Consider the following 12,782-nt stretch of genomic DNA (forward strand, 5'->3'; position numbering starts at 1 on the left):
GAATAAGAGCAGACAACTATTTTGCCTGGTTACACTGAGGGAGGAGAATAATGAAGGAAATCAGATAGCCAGGAGCTGAGAGGTCAGCGTCACAAATTCAACATCAAGGACATTATCAGAAATACAATTTTGGTTCAGTTTTCCAAAAAGTGAAGTTCTGCTTATTACAATGATTGTTCCACCCAGATACCTCAGTTCTTCATATATTTAGCAATCTTCTTTCTGGATGCTGCATGTTTTGAAGATGTCATTTTGCACTCCCTCCTTTAGCATGCAATGTTAACCACTACCTTTGGGAAACACAAAAGATGCATGTTCTCCGCAGTCGAGAATTAAATTAATGTAAATAAAATGTTGGACAGAAAAGGCAGAAGCCTCCATGTCAGCTCCGTTTGCCTTCAGATCTCTTCTAAGGGATGTGGGTTTTCGGGAGAGGAAATACACAACAGGCATTTGAAGACGACTTTGGAGAGCGGTTTGTGCATCTGACTACCGAAGGGCTTAAAACATGGCAGTGAGAAGAAAGAAGACTTCGGAGCTCGTGGGACCCTGAAGGGACACGAAAGCGGGGAATTTGTTGTGTCTCTTTCATCCACGGACGTTTCAAAGCATGACACTCGCGGTTTACCAGATCGCACTGCGAAAGTGCGAGAGTTATTGTCTCCTCTGCAAGATGGGGACACGTAGGCAGGGAACGGCCCCTTCTAGCACCAACTTGCAAGCGGCGCCGCCGAGCCTGCACCGCACGACGGGAAGAAGCGAGCCTGTTCCCACCACCTTTCACGGCAATGGAGAAAATTCTTGGTTTCCAAACCTTTGCGTGGCTTGAACTGAAAGTTAAAAAGGGACTTTTCCGATTGCACATTGCGCCTGATCTTACCTACCATTAATGAATAATGCATGTCGGAGAGGAGCCGTGGCACGGAGGATCGCGGCGGGAAGGAACCGTGGGGTGTGTAGGGCCGGGGCGCCCGGGCTTGGCCCCGACAGACTGTTCTGTTTGCGCGGCAGGGTGGGGGTTTTTGCTCTCGGGGAGAGAGACGTCTCCCCGGGGGGGCTGCTTCGCAGCGAGGCTTGTTTTGCCCGCAGCTGGGGGCTCCCCGGGGAGCAGCTGTGCGCAAGGGGAGCCGCTGTGCGCAAAGGCGGGCCGGACGCGCCGGGGCCCCAGACAGCTCGTGTACGTGTGTGCAAGGAGGGGAGGTGCGAGGCGTGTGCACGGCACGGGCCGGACGCGCGCCGTAGCGGGCGCCGGGCGCCGCATAGGGAAGCAGCGCCGCTGGGCGAAGACACCGCGCAAAGCTGGCCTGGAGAACCGAGCGCACCGCGGTCGGCGACCCTCCGGTCGGAGCGCTGCCGCGGAGCCACCGTACTCAGAGGCGGGAGGGCAGGCAGCGACCGGGAATGACGCTGAGCAGGTCTCCACGCACGCCCGGGAAGAGCTCCAGGTCCCGGGACAGGCGCGCTCCCGCCGCTCGCACCCTGGCGCGCTCCCCGCGCGGTCTGGGGAGCCTCGGCACGGGCGGGTATTAAGGGGAAATAAGAAGGCGTGGCGTGGCCGCGACGAGCCAATGGGCCGGGGAGGGGCGCGCGGGGGCGGAGCCCTAGCGCGGAGCGCCGATTGGCCAGTTTGCCCTCCGGTATGCAGATGCGGTGGTAGTCACGTGCCAGGGGCCGGGACGACTTCCTGTTGGAGGCCAGCGCCGGGCGGGGAAGGGGGCGCGAGCGCCCCGTCTGGTTGAAGCGGGGGGAGGGGGGGTTCTTGTCAGTTAGAGCAACAAGATGGCCGCGGTGGCAGCTCCGCACCTCAGCGCGACGGCCCCGAGAGCCGCAGCCGCCGCCGCCGGCCCCGCCGCCGCGCAGCCCTGAGCGCCGCCCAGGCCGCCCCCGCAGCCCCCTGACAGGGCCGCCCCCGCGCCCGCCGCGCTCCCGCCGCCGCCGCCGCTGCGGGCCTGCCCGAGCCGGAGGCGGAGGGAGCGGAGCGGCCCCGCGCCCAGCCGCCCGCAGCCGCCGCCGCCTCGGACCGGGGCCGCGCCAGAGCCGCGTCCTGCAGGCGCGAGAAGGAGGCGCGTCGCGGCGTCGCCGGGGCCGGACCTGGACCTGCCGGGACGCGCCGCCGCCCACCCGCCCGCGCCGCCGCTGCCGCCCGCGCCGGGACCTGAGCCCGCGGCGCCGGCGCTGAGCGGGCCCCCGCCGCCCGAGAGCTCCCGAGGCCGCCCGGCCGTTTGTGCCGCCGCCGCCGCCAGGCCCGCGCCGCCGGAGCCCCGCGGAGCCGCCGCCGCCGCCGCTGCCGGGGACGGAGCCCAGGTGAGCGCGGCCGCCCGCCCCCTCTTCGCCGCGGCAACTTTGCCCGGAGGTTCGCGGACCCTTTGTTCGGCCGAGCCGAGCCGAGCCGGAGCGGGCGCCGGCCTCGAGCGACCCCCTGGCCGGGCCTGCAGGCTGAGGAGGTGCCGCAGGAGCGGCCCGGGGACGGGCGCGTGTGCGTGTGCCGGGGAGCTGTGCAAACGTCTCGTGTGCAGCATAATTGAACGTGATTGGAATGGATGGTTCGAAAATAGATCAGCCCCCCCCCCCATTTAAATTAATGCAATGGGTGAAATTCGGTCCTCTGAAGGAGCGCCTGCAGATTTTGCATTTCTGATGGCATGCACGAAGCCGCGGTGCTTCTGTTTAGGGCTCCAGCCCTGTTGTTTGCGGAAAGAGGAAAACCAAGGGCGTTCTTTGGTTGAGCAGAAAAAGACCCCTGGGCTTTCGGCGGGTCTGGAATCAGGTGGATTCCTAACGGTCCTGCGGACTGCGGAGTGATGCGTATGAGGAAAACGAGCCGTCCAACATCTGCCCTGTGATCAGATAACGCAACCCGAGCGCCTCATTGGCACCTCTGCTTTAAGCGATGCCTTATTTGCACCTTTACCTTGTGGATGAGATTTAACTAATTGATTCGTAGCTATTAAAATGTGCAGATACGAATAGAGGGGTTCGCTGTGTGTTAACCTGGCGAAAAAAGAATTGGCATGCACGTTAAACGGAGCTTCAGGAATGTTAGCAAAGATGAAGGATTGCTGCCTGGATGTTGTGCTGGGAGGTAGGGAGGAGGAGCCGCTAAATCTTGGCTGCACCTATTGCATTTGGAGGCATCTGATGGTATTGGTGCTTCTGTACGTAATTAGTTGAGTTGTCTCAAACCTTTACCTCTGCCAGATGAAACCTCCATTTAAGTGGTCTGCTCGGTTATTTCTAGGCGTGAATTGCAGATTCTGAACTCAAAATGGTGCTCTTGTAGATGTCCAACTTCAGCGTCTTTAAGGAGTTGCAAGTTGGAGTCTTCTTACTGGCATCATCCATTGTGTTTGCCCAGGTTCGGTTTTTTCTTGTGTATCTGGTGTTCACGTTGATGTACTTCGGCCAGCTTGTGACTATCCCTGAGAGGTGGTACATCTCTGAATGTGGCTTGACCCTGCATAGGGCTTATTCTATGCAAGTTATTTCCTACATTTAGAATCGAATAACTGTGTGAATGAGTTGACACAGTGGAAACGTGGGTTGAGTGATTTCAGAAGACAGTGCTGGCCAGTTTGAAATGTGGAGGGGGTGCTGACAATTACATTCATGGATTCCAGACTTCCTTCAGTGCTATGTGAAAGAATAAATGATAAAACTTGGCCCCAGGCCAGATGAACTTGGTTGGCAGAGGGCACCTTGAAGAAATTTACATTATTCCAGAACAACAGAGGTGGTGATAGTCTTTGAACATTTTTCAGTATGGTATCTCCAGGATGCTTTGTTGGGAAAAATAATGCAAAATGAGATTTTTAAATTGACTAGTTTAGTTATGTTATCTGAATTAATTTTTTGTTTGTGTTTACAAACCAAAGTAATGATGTGAATAGTTGTAACTTTGTTTACCGATGCCAAGAGGGTCCCCCCTCCCCCCACGGAAAGTTTTTAATATTTTCATAAGAATAGAGATTCTTAGAATCTGTTTTTCTTTCACACATTGGGTTAGGAGAAATTGTTAGCTCAGAAAACGGTAACAGTAGAATATAAATACACATGGATTTGGGTTTATTACAAGCATCTGATTTTAACTCTTTACTTGTATGCTTCTTGTCCAAACCAAAGACCTTGCTGACCGTTTACCTTGGTTTTACTATTAAGGTATGAAATTAAATAAGGTTAACACTGAGATTGTCCCAAGGTTTAATCTTAATAATTTCACTTAGGAATCTGGCATTTAAATATTCTGGTAGTAACCTGGAGTTTATGTATATGTTGATTTTAGATTTTCCTCCTTATGATGTTTATTGTTATATTTTCAAGTAGCATACGTTTTAACACTTTAACAAAGATTATTTTGTAACAGATTTGTATTTATACTTAGTTGGCTCAGGAATTTTGGAATAAATAGTTGCCATTAGGATGATGATTGTGAAGGGAAAATGGGATAAACTGTTTCATTTGACATTCAATGATTAAAAAATAAGTCATTTGGGGATTGTATGAAACTTCAAATTATAGTATTTCTCACCACCACCACTTTTTTGTTAAACAGCCAGCTTTACTTATAAATTTGTGCTTTTCCAAATGCTTTCATCTGTCTCACTTCCAAAACCAAGCCAGAGGAGGTGGTCAGGGCTGGAGTAGGACAGCCTTTTTCCTTAGTGAAGAGAGCTTTCAGTTAGAAAGAAATGAAAGATAAAATTCCTGCAGTGCTGGCTGAGAATGGGGTATTTGCATTACCTCCCAACTCCAAGTGAGGGGATGAGGTCCTGACTGTAAACTTACTCTTGCTCAACCCAGGAAAGTGAGGCCAACTTGACGTTTTTAAAAAGGACTACTAGTGGAAGTCAGTTTATTTATCCACTATTTGATTTGAGTATATAGAGTCTTTGGCATCATATAAGTTCCCTAACAACTTGCCTTTTAAGGCCAAAGAATCATTTTAAAGACTGTTTTGGAGTCTTTGGGGCCTTCCTCTGTAGGAATTGGATTCATTAGATTGCATGCTTATTTTTAAATTACTACTTACCACGTCAGGGTTTATTGTGCTAGGGTGATATTTGAGAAGATTTTCTAAGAAAGACAACAGATTGGCAGTGAAGTCTAGGCTATTCCATATATCTGAATAACATAGGAGACAATTAAGATTTGGGGATGGAGGAAGCAAAAATTACTTTGCCAGAGCAGCTGAAGCCCATGGGGAAGGCATGAGAAACAGAGAGGAGACCAGGGACAGATTTATAGATGCCCTTGGAATGGGAGAAGGGTAGGTTGAGGGAGCAGGAGGTGGAGCCCTGAACAGGCAGAGCGTGAAAAGGTTCCATGTAAGCAGGGAAGAACCAGGTAACTTTGTTTTTATCTCTTTTGTTTTGTTTTGTTTTGTTTTGATTGAAATTGTTTTGGCTTCTTTCTCATGATTTTGAGACAAATGGGTTTTTTCTCATCCATCTCTATCTCAGAGGATCTTCCAGTGTTTTATGTGAGCAGTAAGGAAATCTTGTGAAGAATATTGGTGACTCAGTCTCTAGGTTCCCTTGCATGGTAACTGGATTCACAGTGAAAGTGACTGGATTTTAGTTGCTTAATTAAGATACTTAACGTCTTAATAATTTTGTTTGAAGATGCCATAGATTTGAGTAGGGAAAGCAGAATGTCAAGAACTGGCTAATATCTTGGGGTGTAGATTTTACATGGTTTTGCTATAAGCCAGTCTAATTATGACTATCTAAATTTTTACAGATGAGCTTTTAAATAATTGTTCAGTCATGAGGAGGGCATTCTTTACAAAATGATATTACAATAAGTTTTCTTTAGATAGACTTTAATGCAATAGAGATACATTATAAATTTTCAGCTTATAGACAACTTTTCAAGAATATAATTACTTAAAAATATGAAGGTTACTTGTCAGAAATAACTATATAATCTTGTGTAGGGAGTGTATATGTGATAATGAAACCAAGGAATGTATAATTCTTGCCCAGTGAACTTGTTTGAATAACTCAATTAAAATAATCATGCAAGTTTTCTGTTGTACAGATTATGCATCTGAACTGTTAACTTATTAAATGAAAATTAGAGTATGTATTTTTTAATTCTCTAACTAGGATATAAAAAGGTTTTACATGTTAAAAACATGGTGAAAATCCCTACCCTTTGTGCCAGTTTTGGAGTTTTACTAAAAATGAATTCTTTTCTTGATGTCAGATGTTTTCAGAGACTGAAGAAACTATTGCAGGGATGGAGAGCTGTTTGTTAAGCATGCATTCTTCCTCTGTAGCCCTCAACAGACTATAGAGCTGTGTGCAGAGCTAGACAATCTGGGCATCCAGCCATAAAACATCACTGCTGTAGCACAGATAGTTGTTCGCACTCTCCTGAGCCCTCCGTGGTGGCAAACCACAGCAGAAGGAATGGCTTTGGGAAAGCAGCATTCACTGCTATTTTGAACTCTTAATATTCTCTGTGTCTCTCTGAGTTGCACCTATGCATTGGGACTTTGTTTCTAAAGTATAGTAATGATTAAGGATGGGCAAGAATATATGTCTGCTTATATATGAATATATGGCCCTCTTGTGAGCCAATGGATTTGAATATAAGGAGTATAGAGTTGTGTGTTCCACTGTCTCCTTCTTTATTTGCCTTTTTGTTGCAACATTTTTCTGTTGGAGAACAACCTGTCTAGAGACACTTCTGATCACCAAGCCACTAGGCCACACACAGTGTATGTGGCCCAGGGAGTCACCTGGAATCTGTCTTCTAGAGAGCCCGTGGGATAGATTGGTCTGACGTGGCTCCGTTTCTACTTTACTTTCCTCATAAACTTCTTTAACACAAATTTTTAAATTTTTTCCACAAAAATGAAATAGTGTACGTCAGCTCAGCATCGTTGTAAGCTTATAGTGTTTTCTGTGACCAACGTCTATTGTATAGATCCAGGTGATCCCCTGTGGTTCTCCAGAATACAGACACCTGAACAGGTCTTTTCTCTTTAATCTGAAGACCCCCTCTGTTTTCCTTCTTCAGACCATTTTAGAAATTAACAGTCTTATATCTTTGTAACATCCTTCCTCAGAAGGCTTGAACTGCAGACCTACCTTATCTCAATATCAAGTCAAATTATTCACAGCAATTAGATAACTCCTATCTGTGGTTGAGTCCTTTACTGACATGCAGATTGTCTTGATGTAAGTGACTAGTGCCAAATGCAAGTTAGTGCCAAAGTGGTTATTTGGGAGTGTGTGCTTTGTTTACTTCATTTTATATGTGCCATCTAGCTTAGTAAGAATAGGATCTCACAGCTAAAATCAGGTGCTTGATTGAGCCCAGCAAAGGTATTGTTTACTTTTTATTCACAAAGATAATTTCTTTTTAATTACTCTTCTAATAAGCAGGAAAAACCTAAGTTAAAATAACAACCAGGAATTAAACTAAGATCTGAAATGGGGAAATGGCAACATAGGCACGCTATCACCTTTCCTACCATTCTTGCTGTGAGAAGATGTTGACAACAGAGTTGTTCAGAAATTACAGTGGGGGAGATGTAAAATTACTCCTTGGATCACATTATATTTTTCTCACGCTACACGTGAAATATGAAATGCAGAGGGGAGGGGCCAAGAGTGTAGGGAGGGAATTTGACAGTCTTTGTTCCTCCGGAGGCTGTGGGCTGATGCACCGCGAGGGAAGAAGTGATGCCTTTGTGGGACCAAGTACCTCTGAGTCACTGAGGACAATTGGGAACTGTGAGTTGGGAGTGGGAGAGGTCAGAAAGCATCCTCTCAGGTAACCAGATCTCCATTTAAAAATAATCTTGGAGCATTTACTTTGTGATAGTGTGCCAAGGACGTGAGTATTAGCTTATTTAATCCCACGACAGTCCTGCGGAGTGGTTGCTTTTATTATTACCATTTTATACATAAACGAACAGAGGCACAGAGAAGGAAGTAATTTCCACAATACCTGCAGCTTATAGGAAGTGAAGCCAAAATTTGAACTCAAACATATACTTCAAAGCCGTCACATGTGGAAATAGCTTGGATTATTTTAATGGCTTCTTAATTAGTCTCTCCTTTTGTTCTGTGTCACACTGATCCAGCTGCCAGTATTAACTGAATGCGTTCTGAGCACTTTATGTGTATTAACTCATCCATTCGTCAACAGTAACTTGTAGGTTAGGTACCGTTGTTGTGTTCATTTTACAGATGAGGAGTTATGGATGATGGAAGTTGAATAATTTGCCCAAAATCAGAGCCTTAATAAATGTTGTCTAGGACCTCTGATGCCAGTGCCTGAGCTCTTTGTCATTCCACTGTACTGTCTTCTAAAGCCCAAGCCTGGTCACATCATTCTTGCACAAAACTTTATGCTTTCTGTGTTCAGTGGCCACAGTGAAGGAGATTGGCTTTTCTCTCCCCTCCCAGAGCTATCGTACTAGTGGGAGGGAGAGAGACAGACACCAAACAAGTTGTTTAAAATAGAGAGATAGGCCGGGCGCGGTGGCTCACGCCTGTAATCCTAGCACTCTGGGAGGCCGAGGTGGGTGGATCGCTCGAGGTCAGGAGTTCGAGACCAGCCTGAGCAAGAGTGAGACCCCGTCTCTACTAAAAATATAAAGAAACTATATGGACAACTAAAATATATATATACAAAAAATTAGCCGGGCATGGTGGCGCATGCCTGTAGTCCCAGCTACTCGGGAGGCTGAGGCAGTAGGATCGCTTAAGCCCAGGAGTTTGAGGTTGCTGTGAGCTAGACTGACGCCACAGCACTCACTCTAGCCTGGGCAACAGAGTGAGACTCTGTCTCAAAAAAAAATAAAAAAAAAAATAAAATAGAGAGATAGCAATAAATGTTGTGAAGGAAGCCACATACATATATTTAAAAGTTAATAAAAATCCAAGGTAATATATAATTATATAGCCATATACCATATCTACTGTCTTAAGGATACATATCAAAATATTGGATGCTCTGAGAACTCCATCAGCAAAAGAAATGTATTTACCTTTATTAGTCCGATATTTCCCAAGCTTATGTGACGAGTGAATGTTGTTTTCCCTTCATACCACCTTTTATTTCAATGGGACGGACTTTGGAAAATGCAAGAAGAAATAGTGCCCAGTCATTCAGATGAGAGAAGAGGCATGTGGGTTGGATGGGTTCTGAAAGATTGGTAGAATTTGCTTGGATGGAAGGAATAGTCTACAAGGAGAGACGAATGGGGAACATTTTGTAAAGTGTGTAACTTAATGGCTGGGACATAGTTGGGACTTGGTATATTTATTGAATAAATGAGCACTGAGGCCTAGCTGTAAGTGGAGGTTTTGTGTTGGCAGTAAGCTTTAGAAGGGGCCATATCTGGTAGAACCGTGATTCTTTGGCTTGTTAGGAACAATTGATGGTTGTTGAGGGTCATGACATGACCAAGTGGTAGATTAGAAACTTCCTTGAGCAGAGAGATAGTGTTAAAACTATGGCTGTTGTAGTTGTCCGTGTAAGATGATGCAAGCCTGGACGAGCATACTGGTAGGGTCAGACTGAAAAGGTACTAGGAAGAATCAGCAGGACACAATGATACTACTCGCTGCTGCTCCTAGAATGCCAGAGAGGCTTTGTTAAAATGTTTGGTTAAATATACACATTGTGTTGTTTTTAGATGCTGATGGGGAAAGATGACACATAGGTAACAATTTTAGGAGAGTTTATTGTATGAGGTTGTGTTCTGGGGTAGAGATTTGACTCACAGCATAAATCCAAGTATGTAATGAGCCCTGTAATAATAGGGTTCTGCTGTTAATTATGGTGAATACTGTCAATGAAATTGAATTTTCTTAGTATCATACCCATAAAAAATTCTTAATTCAGACTTTATGTAACAGTCCCAGATATATTGTAAACTTTATGGATATGGGTATTGACAGAAAAGTCTTCAAAATTTCAAAGAAACATAAGATCCAATTGTAATATAAATAGTACAGCAGTGTTAGTTGTAGTTGTGTTGAAGTTACTAGTACTTTAATGGATTCCTTAAACTTAAAGAATAACTGATTCTTTTCTTACTCCTGCAGAGTGGAGTGGGTAGACTTTGAAACAAATAAAAATATTTTTTGTTTTACCACAGTCAGGTACAAAGAAGAATCTCAGCCACTGTTGTACTTTTGTATATATTATGGTTTTGTATTTAATTGATTGAGCATTATTTATTCTTTCCTATTCAATTTAGACTTTAAAATCTTAGCATAGTCCATTGCAGATTAGTGCTTTGCAAAAAAAAACCTTTATTATTTTGATTATTTCTTTAGTTTGTTTGTTTCTTTCTTTCTTTCTTTTTTTTCCGAGACAGAGTCTCGCTCTGTCGCCCTGGGTAGAGTACAGTGGTGGTGTTGTAGCTCACTGTAACCTCAAACTCCTGGGCTCTAGCTATCTTCCTGCCTCAGCCTCCTGAGTAGCTGGGACTACAGGTGCTGCCACAACACCTGGCTAATTTTTCTATTTTTTGTAGAGATGGGGTCTCATTCTTGCTCAGGCTGGTCTCGAACTCCTGACCTCAAGCAATCCTCTTGCCTAAGCCTCCCCATGAGCCACTGCACCCAGCCATTTCTTTAGATTTGAGTTATTTGTTAGCAGGGATCTTAACATGTTCATCTTTGTAATTTCTAAAATATCTAAAGCATTTTGTAGAAATTAAGATTTAAAATTTCAGTTTTATTTTGAGTCGTCTATTTCTTCAGAGATGTTGCTTCCACAAATCAAGGGGGGAAAAGAGGGGATTGATAAGTGAGCACTTTTCTCCCATATTCAGTCTTTTAGGATAATAAACAACCATATTTTCAGCTAGTCAGCCCAGCATGTGGGGCTGCATCTGCAGATTTGAGGGGAGTTAGGAGCGTGAGTCCATCTTAACAGTTGTGACCACTGGGGCTCCTTATGCTGCCTTTTTTGTGGGTATCTGTAGGGATGGGCAGTTCCTTTTCTTAAGGCCGTGGGGCACTGCTAGTAAGTGCTGCTGATCAAATTGTGAAGAAATAATATGTGACATTTCTTATGGACATTAAAATTTTAGGTACAATAGAAAAGTTACAAAATAACTCCTGGTTTGGCTTTCATAGATTTGATGACAATCTTTAGAAACTAGCCTGGCCAAGCCAGACTGTCTGGTTAGCATACACTAAACTTACTATTCTCTTCTCCTTTAGGGGGGACCCTGGAAATAAAAGGATTTTAAAAAGATATTGCCAATATTCTTTTTCTTGAAATCAATTTATGTTTACTCATAAGTTAAGTACTCCTTTAACAAAAATTTGAGGTATAATTATTTAAATAGCTTATTTAACCTTAGATGGCAAAATTTTGATTAGATAGATCCTGAATCCTAAGAAAATGATTTCTTCTCTTTAACTTGTGATTTTCCAACTAAATGTTAAATAAGTGAACATCCGTTTCAGAATTCAGCCTTCAGGACCACTCAAAATAAGTTCTCATTCAGCCTTTAGGACCACTCAAAATAAGTTCTCATTATGTTTGCAGTGGCTCATGTCTGTAATCCTAGCACTTTAGGAGGCCAAGGCAGGAGGATTGCTTGAGCCCAAGAGTTCGAGACTAGCTTGAGCAACATAGCGAGACCTCATATCTACAAAAAACAGAAAAATTACCCAGGCGTGATGGTGCACGCGCTTGTAGCCCCAGCTACTTGGGAGGCTAAGGCAGGAGGATCACTTGAGCCCAGGAGTTTGAGGCTGCAGTGAGCTATGATGATGCCATTGCACTCTGAGCCCAGGTGACAGAGCAGGGCCCTGTCTCAAAAAAAAGTTCTCATTATTTTCCCTTGTTTTTTATTTATCTTTGGCACAACTTTTTCCTTTTTTTTTTCCATTTGCCCTCCTGAAACTTTGCACTTAAGAGATGGGAGTAAAGGCCTGTTTTAGACAATAGGGTGAACAGTCTGCTTGCTTTCTATGTATTGTGTTGCTAAGCCTGTTAGCACTGAAGATACCAACCCACAGCTGGTGAAAGGATTTCATACTTCACAGTAACAATAGTTTATTAAGTGTTTGTCATGTGCCAAGTGCAGAGCACTTAATATATTATTTCATTTATTCTCCTCTATAGATGAGAAAACTGAGGCACTTTGAAGTCAGGCTGCCTGATTGCAGTGGCTGTGCTCCTAACTGCTCTGTTGTACCACCTCATTGGACAGACCAAGTGATTTTCATTATCTTTAGAGATCTGATCAATCTTTGAGGCCCCAGATTGGTCTGTGGCATCTGACCTATTAATAATAAAAATTATCAAATGTTACATGTATCTAATGGGCTGGAAGTTCGTAGCCCCTAATAATATTACTTTGGGCTCTAAAAATGTAAAAGAAAAACTAATTTAACATGTTTATAAGAATTACGATTTTTATTTGAAAATCCTGCTATAAATTTTCTTTTCTCTCTGATTTCTAACTCTGGTATGCAGAAGGCAGTTTAGGGGGCAGTATACATGTGAGAGAAACATATAGATCTCATGGATTACTTTTTTTTTTTTCTCTGCCACAGCAGCAAGTTTTTCTTGGAGCATTATTTGAAAATAACTGTTACTGAAAAATTTAAGCCCATTTAAAGGGATTCTGGTTTTGATCCAAATTGTAAAAAGTGGGAAGACGTTTCTGTAAAAATCTGTGTCACCTTGAAACTGGAATGCCTTAGTTAATAGGGTAAGCTAGAAGTAGCTTCCTTTGATATATAAGAGCAGCAATATGAATGGGTGATAACTGTCTTTCTTCTATCTAATTCAGC

The 12,782-nt window shown here is 44.2% G+C and overlaps 1 protein-coding gene across 1 annotated transcript in view; it reads left to right on the top strand.

The window, feature by feature from the left end:
- The first annotated feature begins 2,268 nt into the window (after positions 1-2,268).
- Positions 2,269-12,782, top strand: part of TNRC6C (trinucleotide repeat containing adaptor 6C) — a 129,190-nt gene continuing 118,676 nt past the window's right edge. Inside the window, exon 1 of the mRNA XM_069482911.1 lies at positions 2,269-2,304. The gene's annotated coding sequence lies outside the window, so the exon portion shown is untranslated. The remainder of the gene's footprint in view (positions 2,305-12,782) is intronic.

Source organism: Eulemur rufifrons, chromosome 9, assembly GCF_041146395.1.
Source record: "Eulemur rufifrons isolate Redbay chromosome 9, OSU_ERuf_1, whole genome shotgun sequence".
Taxonomy (NCBI): Eukaryota; Metazoa; Chordata; class Mammalia; order Primates; family Lemuridae; genus Eulemur; species Eulemur rufifrons.